At 41.6% G+C, this 18902-nt stretch overlaps 1 protein-coding gene across 15 annotated transcripts in view; it reads left to right on the top strand.

The window, feature by feature from the left end:
• The first annotated feature begins 350 nt into the window (after positions 1-350).
• Positions 351-18902, top strand: part of LOC106566849 (cold shock domain-containing protein E1) — a 35046-nt gene continuing 16494 nt past the window's right edge. For all 15 annotated transcript variants that reach the window (XM_014135339.2, XM_014135337.2, XM_014135338.2 and 12 more), the window contains exons 1-2: positions 351-566; positions 17535-18210. The gene's annotated coding sequence lies outside the window, so the exon portion shown is untranslated. The remainder of the gene's footprint in view (positions 567-17534; positions 18211-18902) is intronic.

The raw sequence follows: 18902 nt of genomic DNA, 5'->3' as shown, positions 1-18902 counted from the left end.
TTGAAATGTTGACCCTGATGTCACATATTGGCCCCATTTACCCTTTTTTGCACTGACTCTATGCACACTCACTGGACTCTAGTCTACCCATACACTCACAGATACTTAGACTGACACTCCAACACACACACGCTGCTGCTACTCTGTTTATTATCTATCCGGATTGCCGAGTCACTTTTACCCTTACCTACATGTGTACATTGACTCAGTACCGGTAGTCCTAGTATATAACCTCGGTATTGTTATTTATTGTGTTACTATTGTTTATTTTTATTAGCTAATTTTCTTACTTGTTAACTCTGCATTGTTGGGAATGGGTTCGTAAGTAAGAATTTCACGGTAAAGTCTGTTGTATTCGGCGCATGTGACAAAAAAAAGTTTGATTTGATCCATTCAACTTGGGCTCTGGTGTTTGGCTCTTGAACAAACCCCCAAAAACATGATTTCCAACGTTTTCTCCTGTACCGCTGTCATATGAAATCTCGCGGTAGGACTCCACTTAGATCACTACGTAATGTGCCGTGCTGCTTCTAGCGGCGCTGGTGACAGTGCTGAAAGCTGTTGGGGTGAGTTTTGTTTTATTAACAAATTGAAAATTACGGTTGAGAACCCCTTAATATAAGTGTGGGAGATGATGTTCCTCGTATTCAAGTTATATCTGTAAAAATAATCTGTAACCAATGTTCTTACCCTTCAAATCTTAGGCCTGGGCGGGGGCAGTGTTCTCCGGGCGCCGGTGTTTTTGCTCGTCATAAATCATACCGACACTATCTAGCTGGGGAGTTACCTATCTTATTTTAACAAATGTTTCGGCGTATTAATAAGATGCCAACGTACTGTCTAAACATTTTAATTATTTAATGCCTACCGGTATACCAACTATGTTTGGCGTTAAACTAATTTGCTGAAGTGGCAAACTAGCTGACCCGACGACTGCATTTGTTAGTTAACGTTACCTACTATCTGGACTGGCACGAGTTTACCAAGTGTTGGTTAGTTAGCCACGAACTAGCGGGTTTAGCCTCATCAGTCGCAGTTCCTTTGTTGTCAGGTGAAACACTCAGTTACGGCGCCTGCCAGCACTTAACATGTTTTAGACATGGTTGTTGGAATTGACATGTTCGTTTTGACAAGTTCCTGAATTAAGAAACAATGTATGATTAGCTAAGTGATCATAATAGGTAGCGAAGTAAAGCTAATGTTGTTGACTAACATTAGCTAGACATTGCTGCATTTGACGATTTGATAATACCCCTGTTTGTATAGCTAACGTAGCTAGCTAATTTGTAGCTGGCTAAAGTGCTTGTTAGCAAACCACTGCATGTTACTTATGCAAACGAATGATGCGTTCGTTGGCTAGTACGCCACGTTACTGCATTGCAAAGCATGGTCGCTTGACAGCAAATCACATGCCATGGCTGTGCATAGCTGGTAACTAATGGTATTGTTTGTGCCATTAACTTGTAAAACAATGTTTTAACCATCAGGGACAGTTGGTTATCTACGTTACTTCGGTAATATAATGAACGACCTAGATAGCTAACTATTTTGCCGTTATTAATGAACGTCGCAGTTCTAGTCAGCTAGCGGAAGGCCGATACAATACCTAGCTGGCTGGCTAGCTACCACCAGCTTGAAGGCCGCGAGAGACTAGGCCGTATATACGTGTGCATGTTGCATACTTCAGCATGCATCACTGAAATTAATTATTTGGTTAAACATAAAACACTTGCTAGGTAACGTTAGTAAGTAAACTAGGTAAGGGCTTCTGAACTCGACAATGTGTTCGACCACTTGTTTTGGAAATCTGTGCTAAAGAGCCAATCACAGCCAGTAATTTTAGTGGGTGGGCACGGGTGGGCAAATGTTTTTATCACTGCGTCATAAGCAGCTGAAAAGCAGACGCTCCCGAGTCCTATTTTGTTTATCATGTTGATGCTCTTCAAATCACATTCTATTCGTCACATGCACCTAATACAACAGTGTAGACTTTTCGTGAAATGCTTACTTTCCCCACAATGCAGAGTTAAAAAAATAAAGGAAATAGTTACACAAACGGTGCTGAGTCAATGTGCAAGAGGTACGATCTAATTGTGGTAATGTGTACCTCAGGGTTTCTGTTAGAAGGAAACACCCTGCTTTTGGTGTATACAAAGCCAGTTTTACATTTTTAAATAAAAATGGCACTGGACATTTACAATGGAGGGGAAATCCCATTGAATATGCTTAAAAGAATAATTTCGCTTTGACGAAATACTAATCAATGTAAATATATTTGGCCTTATCAGTCTGTACATTTGCATAATTTAGTGGAATTCAATTGGTGCATGTGTATATTTGTTATGCATCTTATTTATTACACGTGCACAGCAGACAGTCTTTGAGCAGAAAATCTGTCAGACAGTATGTTAAAAATAGTTCAAATGGCCAAGATTAAAAAGGGCTATTTTTATTTCAACCGGTAATTGAAACACACTTTCCATTCAAATGCATAGGCAACAGAAGGCAGGCTTCATCAGCTCGTCACACACCACTTTGCAATGAGCTGGAGGCAGTATGCCTTTTAAAAACGTATAGCTACTTAACCATAAAGTGGTATATTTACTGTGTAGTCTGTGCTGCATAACAAAGGAAACAGAATAACGTGTATCCAATCAAATCCATCATCACAAAGATCTAATCATAACAATCATTCGTTAACATCATTTAGGGAATTCAACAATCCAGTTCATTAAGTCAATAGGAATCGTCGGTGAGCAATTTAGGCTCGTAACTATTTATCATAAATCATGAAATACAAACAGTGATCGGTTATTCAATCTATAATCGCCATTAGTTGGATCAGAGCCGATCAGTTCAACAAACAATGACTTTCTTATTTCACCCCTTCAAGTGTCTTCATGCGTACATGTAATTTCATTACATATTAACCATACCAATTGCATAATTGGCCTATTATGATCCGTAGGGCCGGGATCATTGACCATTCACATTACACAAAATGTTTAAAGCGTGCGCTCCAAGCCGTGCTCCGCGATAATAACTCCAACAACTGATGGCCCACTCTCCCGATCGCAACAGATAGTTCAGATGAAAGGTAACAGAGTCGGTGGACTCATGGACGCACAGAACTTCTGGATTTGACAGAGTGAAGGAAGAGAAAGCAGCGCGATCAGGCGATGGTGATTTCCTCCTTTTATGGACTGGAGATCTGTCGGACATTTCCACCTGACCTAATTAAAGCGCCCCTGGCCCAGCTGAGTAAGTGGCAATGAATTAAAGGATTATTCCACAAACTCCATGGGCTTTTTCTACAGAAGGGGTAAGATTAACTAGAAGGGATGCAAATTTCGGTCAATTGTGCTGCAGACTAACTGACCCTAATTAACCGGTAAACAAACGGTAAAACATTTTTCCAACAGTAAAATGACATGACCAACAGAATGTGAATCAGGCCTTCATGGTCGAATTGCTGCAAAGCAACCACTACTAAAGGACACCAATAAGAAGAAGAGACTTGCTTGGGCCAAGAAACACGAGCAATGGACATTAGACCGGTGGAAATCTGTCCTTTGGTCTGATGAGAAGGTGAACGGATGATCTCCGTATGTGTGGTTCCCACCGTGAAGCATGTAGGAGGAGGTGTGATGGTGTGGGTTGCTTTTCTGGTGACACTGTCAGTGATTTATTTAGAATTCAAGGCATACTTAACCAGCATGGCTAGCACAGCATTCTACAGCGATGTGCCATCTGATCTGGTTTGCGCTTAGTGGGACGATCATTTGTTTTTCAACAGGACAAAGACCCAAAACACGCCTCCGGGAGAGTGACGGAGTGCTGCATCAGATGACCTGGCCTCCACAATCACCCAACTTTAAAAAAATTATTATTATGATTTTTTTCCCTCACTTTTATATAACCGGGTAGGCCAGTTTGAGAACAAGACCTCAAACCAATTGAGATGGTTTGGGATGAGTTGGACAGTAGAGTGAAGGAAAAGCAGCCAACAAGTGCTCAGCATATGTGGGAACTCCTTCAAGACTGTTGGAAAAGCAGTCCAGGTGAAGATGTTTGAGAGAATGCCAAGAGTATGCAAAGCTGTCATCAAGGCAAAGTGTGGCTACTTTGAAGAATCTAAAATATATTTTGATTTGTTTAACACTTTTTTGGGGGATACTACATGTTTCCATATGTGCTATTTATTAGTTTTGATGTCTTCACTATTATTCTACAATGTAGAAAATAGTAAAAAATAATGAAAAACCATTGAATGAGTAGGTGTCAACTTTTGACTGGTACTGTATATAATGACGAGATGCTTATGTTTCCACTCTAACAATGGGAGTCGTCCCAAGGCGGGAGGGCAGGCGACAAGCTTAGGCCCAAAATAATCCCCTGGAAATGCATTGGACCTATTTTGGCAAGATTTTGGAGCGAGCAAAACCTCTCGCCTTACTATGCATGCATACAAGGACCAGACATTTGTCATTAAAAGCTTAATGGAAACAAGCTTGCTGTTGTTGCATATCGTCTTACAGCCAAAAGGCTATAGCCTATTATTGATCATGCAACTCCTGTAATGAAGCAGCTAATAAAACGTCATTTTTCAATTTGCCAAAATACAATTTGTGGAAACCAGTTCTAAATAGCGCACCTAATGCCAGAAATTCCATGAGTGACAAAAATGAAAATCTCTATTAGAAACTTAGAAAGATGATGAACTTAATAGAAAATACTATAAATAAAATTATTGGTCACATACACGTGTTTAGCCGATGTTATTGTGGGTGTATCGAAATGCTTGTGTTTCTAGCTCCAACAGTGCAGTAATATCTAATAATTTCACAACAGTGCACACAAATCCAAAGTAAAGGAATGGAATTAAGAATATAAGTATTTGGACAAGCAATATTGGAGCGGCATAGACTAAGATACAGTAGAATAGAGTACAGTATATACATATGAGATGAGTAATGCAAAATATCGAAACGTTATTAAAGTGGCCAGTGATTTCAAGTCCGTATAGGGCAGCAGCCTCTAAGGTGCTACTGATGGCTATTTAAAAGTCTGATGACCTTGAGATAAAAGCTGTTTTTTCAGTCTCTCGGTCCCAGCTTTGATGCACCTGTACTGACCTCGCCTTCTGGATGATAACGGGGTGAACAGGCAGTGGCTCAGGTGGTTGTTGTCCTTGATGATCTTTTTGGCCTTCCTGTGATTTCGGGTGCTGTAGGTGTCCTGGAGGGCAGGTAGTTTGTCCCCGGTGATGCGTTGTGCAGACCGCACCACCCTCTGGAGAGCCCTGCGGTTCTGGGCGGTGCAATTGCCGTACCAGGCTGTGATACAGCCCGACAGGATGCTCTCAATTGTGCATCTGTAAAAGTTTGAGGGTTTTAGGTAGGGATGCACCGATATACAATTTTTGAAGTTTACATACACTCAGGTTGGAGTCATTAAAACTCGTTTTTCCACCACTCCACAAATTTCTTGTTAACAAACTATAGTTTTGGCAAGTCGGTTAGGACATCTACTTTGTGCATGACACGTCATTTTACAAACAATTGTTTACAGGCAGATTATTTCACTTATAATTCATTGTATCACAATTCCGGTGGGTGAGAAGTTTACATACACTAAGATGACTGTGCCTTTAAACAGCTTAGAAAATTCCAGAAAATGATGTCATGGCTTTTTGAAGCTTCTGATAGACTAATTGACATCATTGAGTCAATTGGAAGTTTACCTGTTGATGTATTTCACGGACTACCTTCAAACTCAGTGCCTCTTTGCTTGACATCATGGGAAAATCAAAAGAAATCAGCCAAGACCTCAAACATTTGCAGACCTCCACAAGTCTGGTTCATCCTTGGGAGCAATTTCCAAACGCCTGAAGGTACCACGTTCATCTGTACAAACGATAGTACGCAAGTATAAACACCATGGGACCACGCAGCCATCATACCGCTCAGGAAGGAGACACATTCTGTCTCCTAGAGATGAACGTACTTTGGTGCAAAAAGTGCAAATCAATCCCAGAACAACAGCAAAGGACCTTGTGAAGATGCTGGAGGACACCGGTACAAATGTATCTATATCCACAGTAAAACGAGGAGGGTATGGTGCACTTCACAAAATAGATGGCATCATGAGGGAGGAAAATTATGTGGATATATTGAAGCAACATCTCAAGATATCAGTCATTGAAGTTGAAGCTTGATTGCAAATGGGTCTTCCAAATGGACAATGACCCCAAGCATACTTCCAAAGTTGTGGCAAAATGGCTTAAGGACAACAAAGTCCAAGGTATTGGAGTGGCCATCACAAAGCCCTGACCTCAATCCCATAGACAATTTGTTGGCAGAACGGAAAAAGCATGTGCAAGCAAGGAGGCCTACAAACCTGACTCCGTTACACCAGCTCTGTCAGGAGGAATGGGCCAAAATTCACCCAACCTATTGTGCGAAGTTTGTGGAAGGCTACCCAAAACATTGACCCAAGTTAAACAATTTAAAGGCAATGCTACCAAATACGAGTTGAGTGTTTGTAAACTTCTGACCCACTGGGAATGTGATGAAAGAAATAAAAGCTGGAATAAATCATTCTGTACTATTTTTCTGACATTTCACATTCTTAAAATATAGTGGTGATCCTAACTGACCTAAGACAGGGAATTTTTACTAGATTTAATATCAGGAATTGTGAAACTGAGTTTCAATGTATTTGGCTAAGGTGTATGTAAACTTCTGACTTCAACTGTATGTCCCCATTACCAGTAAAACATAATCAAAATGTATTTTGCATACTTTCTGTGTTGGTCATTTTGTTCAGTCGTTTCATTCTCAACCAGGATTTCATCATACATGTCAAGCAGTGAAGTTTCAGCTCTGTCTGTCCGTGGCCTCTTCCTCGGTGCGTACTGTCATTGTCTCCGTTTCCATCTTGTCCAGCTGTGTCTTTAACATTTCTCGTAAACCCGGTTTCTTGTCTGCATCAAAGTAGCGGTCCTTGTACCTAGCATCGAGCATGGTGGCGACACCGTAAAGAGGCTCAAAGAGAATGCCACCTAATTGCTTGTTCACATCCTCTAGTAAAGTACTCCAAGTTAACCCGACGGTCTGTATTGTCATTTTTGTTGAGCAGGCGTTTCAATGCCATGCCCGAGGGTATCTGCAGATGTGGTTGATGAGCTTATTTCTCGAGTCAGTAGTTCGAATGGCGCTAGGAGTGTGTTCATGTTCTCAAATGCCATTGAAATGGCAGCAGTGGTATGAGAACCAGCACATTCTTGAGAATGCAATATGGATTTCTTCAGTATGAAATCCTCGTCGACCCACTGTGCTGTCAGACTCGGCATGCTCATGGGGCTGACGTCGCTCATCCAAATGTCAGACGTGAAGCTAATAGCAGTGATGACCATAGCAAGTAGCTCATGGATGTACTGTGTAACTCCGGTAGGGCAACATCTGAAAAATAGTACCTACTTGGTAGAGTGTACCGGGGCTTGAGGTGGTCGTCCAGTCGGCAATAGCCAACATCATCCACGGCAATAGCCAACATCATCCACAACAGAGAACGGTTGATTGTCAAGGGCAAAATTCCATTATCTTGGCGTTAATGGATTTTGCCTTGGGTTGTCTCGCTGAACTGATTTAATGAGCCATTCGCAGTTTCACTGTACCGGCCGTGTGTACTTAGACTTGCATGGCTTAATCTTTGAGACAAGCTTACGCTACTGGCAGGATCAACCAGGTAGCCACTCACAACATAGAGGTTGTACCCGAGCACACTAAGCAGTTGTTGGAAGTGTGCACCTAGTTTTTTCCTGCGTTTGTTCTATGTAGTCGTTGAACCTCTGGGGGTGATGCACTTTCAAATGAGTAATTAGGTTTGTGATATTGAAAGATTTCACTTTCTCCCCTCTGGAAATAATAGCAGCACAAATGTTGCATATGGCCTTTTTTATCTTCCTTTGAATCTTCAAAATAGATCCACCACACAGCAGACATTGTGGGCTAGGTTAGGAATGCTGTGTTGCACGTGTAGTGCAGTATTTTTCGTGGTGTCATTTACCTACGTTATATAGGTATGCAGCTTTAACGTCGGTTTTTCACATCGGCGTTAACCTCTTACATCTAGATGTGCCGCTAGCGGAACACCTCGCCAATATCCAATGATAGAGCGTGGCGCGAATTACAAACACCTCAGAAATCCAAAAACTTCCATTTTTCAAACATGACTATTTTACACCATTTTAAAGACAAGACTCTCCTTTATCTAACCACATTGTCCGATTTCAAAAAGGCTTTACAACGAAAGCAAAACATTAGATTATGTCAGGAGAGTACCCAGCCAGAAATAATCACACACCCATTTTTCAAGCTAGCATATAATGTCACAAAAACCAAAACCACAGCTAAATGCAGCACTAACCTTTGATCTTCATCATATGACACTCCTAGGACATTGTTATACAATACATGCATGTTTTGTTCAATCAATTTCATATTTATATCAAAAACCAGCTTTTTACATTAGCATGTTTTGTTCAGAACTAGCATTCCCACCGAAAACTTCCGGTGAATTTACTAAATTACTCACGATAAACGTTCACAAAAAACATGACAATTATTTTAAGAATTATAGATACAGAACTCCTTTATGCAATCGCGGTGTCCGATTTTTAAAATAGCTTTTCGGTGAAAGCACATTTTGCAATATTCTGAGTAGATAGCCCGGCCATCATGGCTAGCTATTTTGACACCCACCAAGTTTGGCACTCACCAAACTCAGATTTACTATTAGAAAAATTGGATTACCTTTGCTGTTCTTCGTCAGAATGCACTCCCAGGACTTCTACTTCAACACCCAATGTTGTTTTTGTTCCAAATAATCCATAGTTGTATCCAAATAGCTGCGTTTTGTTCTTGCGTTCAAGACACTATCTGAAGGGTGACGCGCCGGCGCGTATCGTGACAAAAAAATTCTAAATATTCCATTACCGTACTTCGAAGCATGTTTAAAATACATTTTTATGCGATTTTTCTCGTAAAATAGCGATAATATTCCGACCGGGAGACCTTGTTTTTGTTCAAACACTGAAAATAGAAAATGTAGTCGTCATATGCACGCGTGCGCCCGTGTCATTGTTCTCAGAACGACCACTTTCCAAAAGCCCTACTGTTTTTCGCCCAGGGACTGCAGAGTCATCATTCCCCATTCTGGCGCCTTCTGAGAGCCTATGGGAGCCTTAAAAAATGTCACGTTACAGCAGAGATCCTCTATTTTCGATAAAGAGGCTATAGAAGGACAAGAAATGGTCAGACAGGGCACTTCCTGTATGGAATCTTCTCAGGTTTTGGCCTGCCATATGAGTTCTGTTTTACTCAGACACCATTCAAACAGTTTTAGAAACTTTAGGGTGTTTTCTATCCAAATCAAATAATTATATGCATATTCTAGTTTCTAGGCAGGAGTAATAACCAGATTAAATCGGGTACGTTTTTTATCCGGCCGTGAAAATACTGCCCCCTATCCTAAACAGGTTAAACTAGACATTGCGCCGATGTTGGCATTTTTAGCTAATATTGGCCGATTCTGATATGCTTACCTAATTTATTTTTTATATATCGTGCATGCCTAGTTTTAAGTGCCAAGCCACATTTCTTCAGCCTCCTTCACCACACTGTCTGTGGGTGGACTATTTCAATTTGTCAGTGATGTGTACGCTAAGGAACTTGAAGCGTTCCACCTCATTACATTACATTTACATTTAAGTCATTTAGCAGATGCTCTTATCCAGAGCGACTTACAAAATGGTGCATTCACCTTATGATATCCAGTGGAACAACCACTTTACAATAGTGCATCTAAATCTTTTAAGGGGGGGGGGTTAGAAGGATTACTTTATCCTATCCTAGGTATTCCTTAAAGAGGTGGGGTTTCAGGTGTCTCCGGAAGGTGGTGATTGACTCCGCTGTCATGGCGTCGTGAGGGAGCTTGTTCCACCATTGGGGTGCCAGAGCAGCGAACAGTTTTGACTGGGCTGAGCGGGAACTGTGCTTCCTCAGAGGTAGGGGGGCCAGCAGTGGATGAACGCAGTGCCCTTGTTTGGGTGTAGGGCCTGATCAGAGCCTGAAGGTATGGAGGTGCCGTTCCCTTCACAGCTCCGTAGGCAATCACCATGGTCTTGTAGCGGATGCGAGCTTCAACTGGAAGCCAGTGGAGAGAGCGGAGGAGCGGGGTGACGTGAGAAAACTTGGGAAGGTTGAACACCAGACGGGCTGCGGCATTCTGGATGAGTTGTAGGGGTTTAATGTTTTAAATTGAATTTAAATTTTAAATTTAAATTAAATAATGGGGTTTAAATTCACCTCCACTGCGGTCCTGTCAATGTCGATAGGGGGGTGCTCCCTCTGCTGTTTCCTGAAGTCCACCATCAGCTCCTTTGTTTTGTTGAGCGAGAGGATATTTTCCTGTCACCACACTCCCAGGGCCCTCACCTCCTCCCTGTAGGCTGTCTCGTCATTGTTGGTAATGGGGCCTACTACTGTTGTTGTCTGCAAACTTGATGGTTGAGTTGGAGCTGTGTGTGGCCAGGCAGTCATGGGTGAGCAGGGAGTACAGGAGGGGGCTGAGCACACCCTTGTGTTGAGGATCAGCGAAGTGGTGTTGTTTCCTACCTTCACCACCTCGGGGTGGCCTGTCAGGAAGTCCAGGGCCCAGTTTCACAGGGCGGGGTTCAGACCCAGGGCCCCAGGCTTAATGATGAGCTTGGAGGGTACTATGGTGTTGAATGCTGAGCTATAGTCAATGAACATAGGTATTCCTCTTGTCCAGATGGGATAGGGCAGTGTGATGGCGATTGCATCGTCTGTGGATCTATAGGAATGTGCGGAGAAGTGACAATATGCATGTGGATAGGTATACGCCCACTAAAAACCACTTAGCACCTCAAGTGATGGAGTAGCCACTATTAAAACCTGTTAGGGCTAGGGGGCAGCATTGACACGGCTGGATAAAAAACATACCCGATTTAATCTGGTTACCACTCCTACTCAGTAACTAGAATATGCATATACTTATTACATATGGATAGAAAACACCCTAAATTTTCTAAAACTGTTTGAATGGTGTCTGTGAGTATAACAGAACTCAAATGGCAGGTCAAAACCTGAGAGATTCCTTTACAGGAAGTGGCCTGTCTGACCATTTGTTGAACTTCTTTTCCATCTCTATCATTTACTAAGGATCTCTGCTCTAACGTGACACTTCCCACATCTTCCATAGGCTCTCAGAGCCCGGGAAAAAACAGAATGTCGTCATTCCAGCCCCAGGCTGAAACACATTATCGCCTTTCTCAAGTGGCCCATCAAGAGACACTAGCTTATGCGCGTGACCCCGACCGCCCCCGCCTTTGGGATTTTTTCCTCTGTTTGCCGAAAAGGAGATTCCCTGTCGGAATATTATCGCTTTTCTACGAGAAAAATGACGTAAAAATTTATTTTAAACAGCGGTTGACATGCTTCGACGTACGGTAATGGAATACTTTGAATTTTATTGTCAGGAATTGCGCCAAGCGCGACACTTCTTTACTATTTCGGATAGTGTCTGGAACGCACGAACAAAACGCCGCTATTCGGATATAACGATGGATTATTTTGGACCAAACCAACATTTGTTATTGAAGTAGCTGTCCTGGGTGTGTATTCTGACGAAGACAACAAAAGGTAATGACATTTTTATAATAGTAAATATGATTATGGTGAGTGCTAAACTTGCCGGGTGTCTAAATAGCGAGCCCGTGATGCCTGGGCTATGTACTTAGAATATTGCAAAATGTGCTTTCACCAAAAGCTATTTTAAAATCGGACATATCGAGTGCATAGAGGAGGTCTGTATCTATAATTCTTAAAATAATTGTTATGCTTTTTGTGAACGTTTATCGTGAGTAATTTAGTAAAATGTTAGCGAATTCCCCGGAAGTTTGCGGGGGTATGCTAGTTCTGAACGTCACATGCTAATGTAAAAAGCTGGTTTTTGATATAAATATGAACTTGATTGAACAAAACATGCATGTATTGTATAACATAATGTCCTAGGGTTGTCATCTGATGAAGATCATCAAAGGTGAGTGCTGCATTTAGCTGTCTTCTGGGTTTTGGTGACATTATATGCTGGCTTGAAAAATGGGTGTCTGATTATTTCTGGCTTGGTACTCTGCTGACATAATCTAATGTTTTGCTTTCGTTGTAAAGCCTTTTTGAAATCGGACAGTGTGGTTAGATTAACGAGAGTCTTATCTTTAAATGGCTGTAAAATAGTCATATGTTTGAGAAATTGAAGTAATAGGATTTTTAAGGTTTTGAAAATCGCGCCACAGGCTGGCAGTGACTGTTACGTAGGTGGGACGAATTCGTCCCGCCGGTCCCATAGAGGTTTTAACCACACAAAATTAGTGATGTAGGTGAAAACAGTGGCAGTGATAGCCATGGAGAAGGAGCAGCTTCCAACAAAGAAATTACTGATAAAAAGGGTTCAACTGTTTGTTATTTGGAAGTGGTTTGACTTTTTGAAGTCTGACAAAGAGCAGAGCAATGTTCGGTGCAAATTGTGCCGTAGACGGGTGGCTACCAAGTCTGGTAATAGGACAAACCTTTTTCACCATCTGAAGCAAAATCACTCTTTGGAACATGCAGAAAGTTTGTGTTTGCGCCACGGTATTGATAAAGCACCAACCAATCTAGGGATGTTCACCCGAAGCAGTCAACACTGACAGCGTTTATGCCCTACGAGCAAACATCGAAAAGACACAAATACATCACACATGCTATTATGCATTGCTAAGGACATGCTACCATTTAGCACAGTCGATAAGGAAGGTTTCAAGAGGCTTATCAATTGACCCCAGGTCCCTGGCTCCCTGGCTACAAACATTTTTCTCACACCGCACTGCCTAAACTCTACGTCGAGTTTAGGGAAAAGGTTGAGGAACAGCTTAAGACAGATTTGACATATTTTGCTGCTACTACCGATCTGTGGTCTAGTCGCACGTCAGAGCCTTATTAGCCTCACTATCCACTATATTGACAGAGTGGGATCTTCGAAATAAATGCCTTCAAACAACATACTTTCCCGACGACCACACGGGTGAAGCTATAGCAGAGTGGCTCATTGACGCTCTCGCCTCCTGGGGACTCAGTCAAGACAGACAGGTCTGCATTACAATAGATAGTGGTGCGAACGCGGTGAAGGCTGCTCAAATCAACAAATGGACCCGACTGCAATGTTTTGGACATTGTCTGCACTTGGCCATTGGTAAGTAACCTTGTCAATTGTGTATATTGAAGTGACTGGTTGGATGAAACTAAATGTGCGTTTTATATTCAACTGAGTAAGTTAAATATTACATTTGTACATACTAAAGGGATTATTGTGATTAACATTTTATTAAAATCTATTTTCTCTTAGAGAGTGGGTAGAGACAAATGGGTTTATCGAGCAATTGGCGTGTGTAAGAAAGTGGTAGGTGCCTTTTCCTATTCGTGGAAAAAGAAGAGACCTGGCAGTTGCTCAAAAAGAGCACAACCTACCCCAGCACAAGTTGGTGACAGTCGCCTAACAGGTGGGGATCACGTCAAAAGATGTTGCAAAGACTACTGCCGCAGGAGAAGGCCATTTCACAGGTCTTGTCCAATGACAAGAAGACCTGGCACTTTGCTCCCACCTATATAGATGTTCAAGTCCATCAACCAGGCAGTGACCCCACTCCTAGAATTCAGATGCTCTGTCTGGTGAGTCTTATGTCAGTGTGTCTTACCTGAAGCCAGTACTATACCTGTTCAATACAGAGGTTATGAAACCTGATGATGGTGAAACCGAGCTCACCCAAACCATCAAAATGATATTCATGGACTATCTGAATGAGAAATATGATGACCTAGCCACAGATGACCTGGACATAGCCTCGTTGGCCGACCCTCGGTTTAAAACACAATACATCAAAGAGAAGGTGGGCCGCAAGAGCTGTCTCAGAGATGGTCAATGAGGAACATGAAAACCCAAGCCCAGCACAGGGAGACGTTGATGCTGCTTCACCAAAACTGACAGCTAAAAAGAAAGTCCCTGGGCAGTTTTTAAAAAGCCATGCTCCACCACCGGTCTAACTGAAATCCAGCTGGTAGAAAAGGAACTCTGCTGCTACCTTCAGTCTCCTGATGCTGACAGTGAAACCAATCCACTGGACTGGTGAAGATCAACCAAAAAACGTTCCCAAAGTCAGCCACCTGTCAAAAGCGCAACCTGTGCATTCCTGCAACCAGCTCCCCGTCAGAGCGTGTTTTTAGCACAGGTGGCAACATAGTGACCTGCCATAGGGCAGCTTTAAAGCCAGAGACCGTAGACAGACTTGTCTTTTCTTGCTTGTAAGACAACAACTACCCCAACTTCAACTGTGATGTGCCATTAGGCTAACAGTTATAATGCATATTGACTTGCACAATTTTTGTATTTCTTTTTTCTCCAAAACTTGTCAGGGTTTTTAGCTTTAAAAAAAGTGGAGTTAATGTTATTTGTGAGTTCTTCTACTTCTGACAATAAATAAGAAACATTAAAGCCTTTGGTTTGTTCAGGCAGGCTTTAGTCTGAAGCAGAAATGACCCTTTTAAACATTATTTGGTTAAAATTGTGATAATTATCGTATGTATGTATTTGCCATATTGCCCAGTCCTACTGCAAAGTTGCCTAAGAGCTAGAAGCACAGCTGCCCTATCTGACTAGCATTGTGATTTTGGCTTCTGGACAATGAAAGAAAGTTGATATGAAAACCAATAGAACAGGAGAGAAATGCTGGTCAATGGCTTGAGGAAGTATTCATTAAATAATTGCCTTCATATTTCTATGGATGGATTTTCACAAGGCTACTTTGAAGCAAGGTAAGACATGCCTCATTATTTGAAGTAAAGTAAAATGTTCAGGTTTTAAACAATTATCCTACCTCAAGCTCAAATGGAAAAGTGGGAGTGACGTGCTGATAGTCAACGGTAGGCAGGCTATAGCCTATGCATACGAATGGGAGGCACGCTTTACGAGTTAAAATAAAAAAATAGCTCCTTTTTATTCATGGCCAGCAAAGTTAACATACGATTGCATTTAGAATTGTTGTTGCGCAATGACTGGGCTTACAAAAGCAAGTTTCACTCCAGTACCCTATAGGCTTTGAGGAGCTACTCTTGTGCTGTCTGACAGGTGGTAGGTTATTCAGCTCCTCAAACTAGGCTCTGTATGCTGTGCGCATGTGATAAATAAAATGCATGACAACTAACGAAAATACATGCGCCAATATAATTCCACAAAATTTGGAAAATTAACCTAAAGCCCGGTAAGCATGAGTGGTCAAATGTATTTTTGGTGGCTAGTCGGTGAACCGTTAACGTCTTTAGTGACTAGGCAATCAGGATAGATAATAAACTGTGTGTGCGTGTCATCAATATGTATGTGGGTTGGGGTAGAGTCCAGTGAATGAACATGGAGCCAGTGCAAGAGTCTGTGCAAATAAAAAGGGGGTAAATGCAAATAGGGTAGCCATTTAATTAACTGTTCAGCAGTCTTGTGGCTTGGGACTAGAAGCTGTTCAGGAGCCTTTTGGCCCCAGGCATGGCGCTGAGGTACCGCTTCATTGGTTTCAGTAAGGATTGTTGTCGGAGTGAACATACGTTTCCTCCACTCCTTTCAATCAACGTGACCATATTACCAAGGGTGATGAAATTGCAGACCATTCTCAGTTTAACATTTACATCGGTGTAATGTGTCAACGTACCTTGAAAAATGGTAGTCGAGTTGTGCCAATCCCATCATGACAGCCTGACCACACAATGACATGCTGTAACCAAACAGTTAGTTATTAAAGAGTGTTATCAAACCACATGTTAATGCAGATGTCAATTGGCATCTGAATGGCAAGGCATCATGTTTAAGCAATAAGGCCGGGAGGGTGTGGTATATGGCCAATATATCAAGGCTAAGGGCTGTTCTTAACCTCTACAGGGTGTGTGTGTGTGTGTGTCTTCCCCCCCGCAGGACGGTTGAGCTAACGTGCACTAATGTGACTAGCATGACGTTTTAAGTAACAAGAACATTTCCCAGGACATAGACATATCGCAATGCGGTGTGCCTGCATACAGCCTTTAGCCTTGTTATTTTGGCCATATACCACAAACCCCTGAGGTGCCTTATTGCTATTATAAACTGGTTGTGAACGTAATTAGAGCAGTACATTTTTTTTCTTTTTCTTCTTCCATAAGTATGGGATACGGTCTGATATACCACAGCTGTCAGCCAATCAGCATTCAGGGCTCGAACCACCCAGTTTATAATTTTATGTAGATAAACGAAAGGCGCCCGCTTGCTTCAGATTGGTATTTCTCAATGAAAAAAATGTGCAAGAAAACAAGTACTCTCGTTGAATGTCAAGACTTAATTGAAAATCCCTACTGTCGACCAATCACCAACGAAGGGGCGTAGAGTTTGGCTACCTGCTTGCCTTGGACTTTTTTTTGTGTGTGTCTGAACAGCTGAAAAAACTCTTACTATAGTTCAAAACGAACAAAGATTATGTTTGCTCAAACTCTTCCGAAGAGTTTCGGCTGGTAAGCGTGCGAACGCCTTAAGCCATAGATTGCATAATTTCACTGAAACTTTGACTTCAAAGAGGTTCAACTGAGCGCTGCTGTCAATAAACAACTCTAGCCTGATTGCCAAGTAGGACCTATAAAGACCTATCCACTCCTTGGAATGAAATTTGACCCCTTTCACAACATTATTTTTGAACACTCTGGAAACCAGGTGGGATGGCACACATTGCGACACTGCCATGTCAGATTAGTTTTCACGTGGCCCTGTTCAGCCAATTGCAATTAGGTCAATAATGCCAGCAATGCCCAGCCAAGGGCGTTGTCCCAAAAGCCAAACTTGGTGTGTCTCTGCTTCTTGTTACTGTGTATACAGTTAGCTTGAATGTTAGGATCAGTGTCTGAGACTGTGGATTATGACATAGTTCATATGATTACACACACCTCCCTGGTCAGAAACTGTGCCATCAATATGATCAAAGATATGCACAGGGACTTGTTTATCCACAGGACTTGCACGTAGTCGGGCAGCTGAAGATGGTCTATCTTTAGGCCTTTTAGCCTGGGTGCAAAGAATCTGGAGTTTAATTCGCATGAAAAGGAAATGACCCAGGGCACTAGTCCACAGGCGGCTTTAACTTTCTCATGTGACGATAAAAACATTAAAGGTCCAATGCAGCTGTCTTTATTTATATATCAAATCATTTCTGGGTAACAATTACTGTGACTTGTGTACAATTTTTAAAATGGTAAAAAAAAAAGAAAGAAACTAAGACCAATTCTTTTCAAGCAAGAATTTTGCGTTTCAGGCTTCACCCAGTTTTTCTAGTTGTATATTCACACCAGTAGGAAATATGTAGGCTACATTGATCTATTGTCAACTAATAGTGTATTTCTTTTTCTCAACAGTATGAAGTGAAACGGAACTGAATTTTTTTTGTACTATCCGCAACTGCTTCTTCAAGTTCAGATCACAACGAAGAAACAAATTCAAGAGAAACATCCCAAAATGAACAAAGTCGCAACAACTCAATAAAAGGAAAGGCTCACTTCAAAGGAAAATATAGAAGCAAACAAAACGAAGAAACAACCAAAGTCAAGATACACAGCTGCCCAATCGAAACGCGCTCAAGAGAAACAATCCTTTGCCAAAATTGCAAACCCGAGAACATAACTGATCTGAGACCAGAAGTTTGTGCCTACTCAACAGCTTTGACAAAGCACACGTCCCAACGCTGCTCCCAGCCCTCCTCACCTCACCGCACCACCAACTCACCCCGGGGTGCTTAGAGGGCTGCTGTCTGCTAGTTTTTTTTCCTTCTCATCCCTTTAGCTGTCTCCCCATCTCCTTTCTCTATCTCCTTGTACTCTGTTCATTTTGTTGATTTCAAGCAGTGTTATTGCACCTGCGTTTGCCTCCTATTTTTATTTTATTTTTTTCTATATGCAACTCGTATGCAGAACTTGTGCCAGAAACCTGCAACAAATACGTGTGGGTGTGTGTGTGTGTGTTTGAAGAGAAGATCTGCAACATCTGCACAGTCGTTAACGTTCAAGACCACACCTTTTAAGACGCCAAATCAAGGTAGGTCTTTTTATTTATTTTTTTACACACTTATTCCATAAATGTTGGGGCAGCTGAATTTCTATTACAAAGCTTAGTAGGATTTTTTTTTAAACTCTCATTTAAAAAATAATAATAATAATTATGGCGCATGTTTGAATGTGTCAGGTCTGTAAAGGCATCCTTTATATGCCCAGCCATCTTGTCCATCTCCAAAGAAATTTGCACAAACTGAAAAATATCCTTTACCCTGCATGAGGCTTTTACTTATCTACACATATCAAGGACTGAAAGGACTCAATTGATACACTATTACAGCAGTTCACAAAATGCATGTATCAAATTACATTTGATATAGATGTCATTTGAAATTAAATCTAAGAAGGGGAAAGCACATGCTCCCAATTTCTACTCTGGTTCAGTGCTGGGCTGTCATAGAGCAGCAATGTAGATATTTATTTGACTATGAAAACAAATAATCCACTAAATGTCCCAGAAATCAATCTTGACTAAACAATATGCTGCTCTTTGTACATGTGCACATGTGCTACAATTTTAACAATGGTATTATTCTGTAACTTGCTTTGGGTCAATTGGTAACAAGCCAGATTAATTGCACCAACACTTGCAGAGAAATTTAGCGCAGTTGTGAAGTATTCATTTTTTAAATATTTTTTGTTGTTGTAGCCATAGGCGTACTTCATTATGGAAGT

Source organism: Salmo salar, chromosome ssa13 (genome assembly GCF_905237065.1).
Source record: "Salmo salar chromosome ssa13, Ssal_v3.1, whole genome shotgun sequence".
In the NCBI taxonomy this organism is placed as follows: domain Eukaryota; kingdom Metazoa; phylum Chordata; class Actinopteri; order Salmoniformes; family Salmonidae; genus Salmo; species Salmo salar.
The sequence above is the reverse complement of the archived record's forward strand: the minus strand, read 5'-3'. Positions and strand labels throughout refer to the sequence as shown.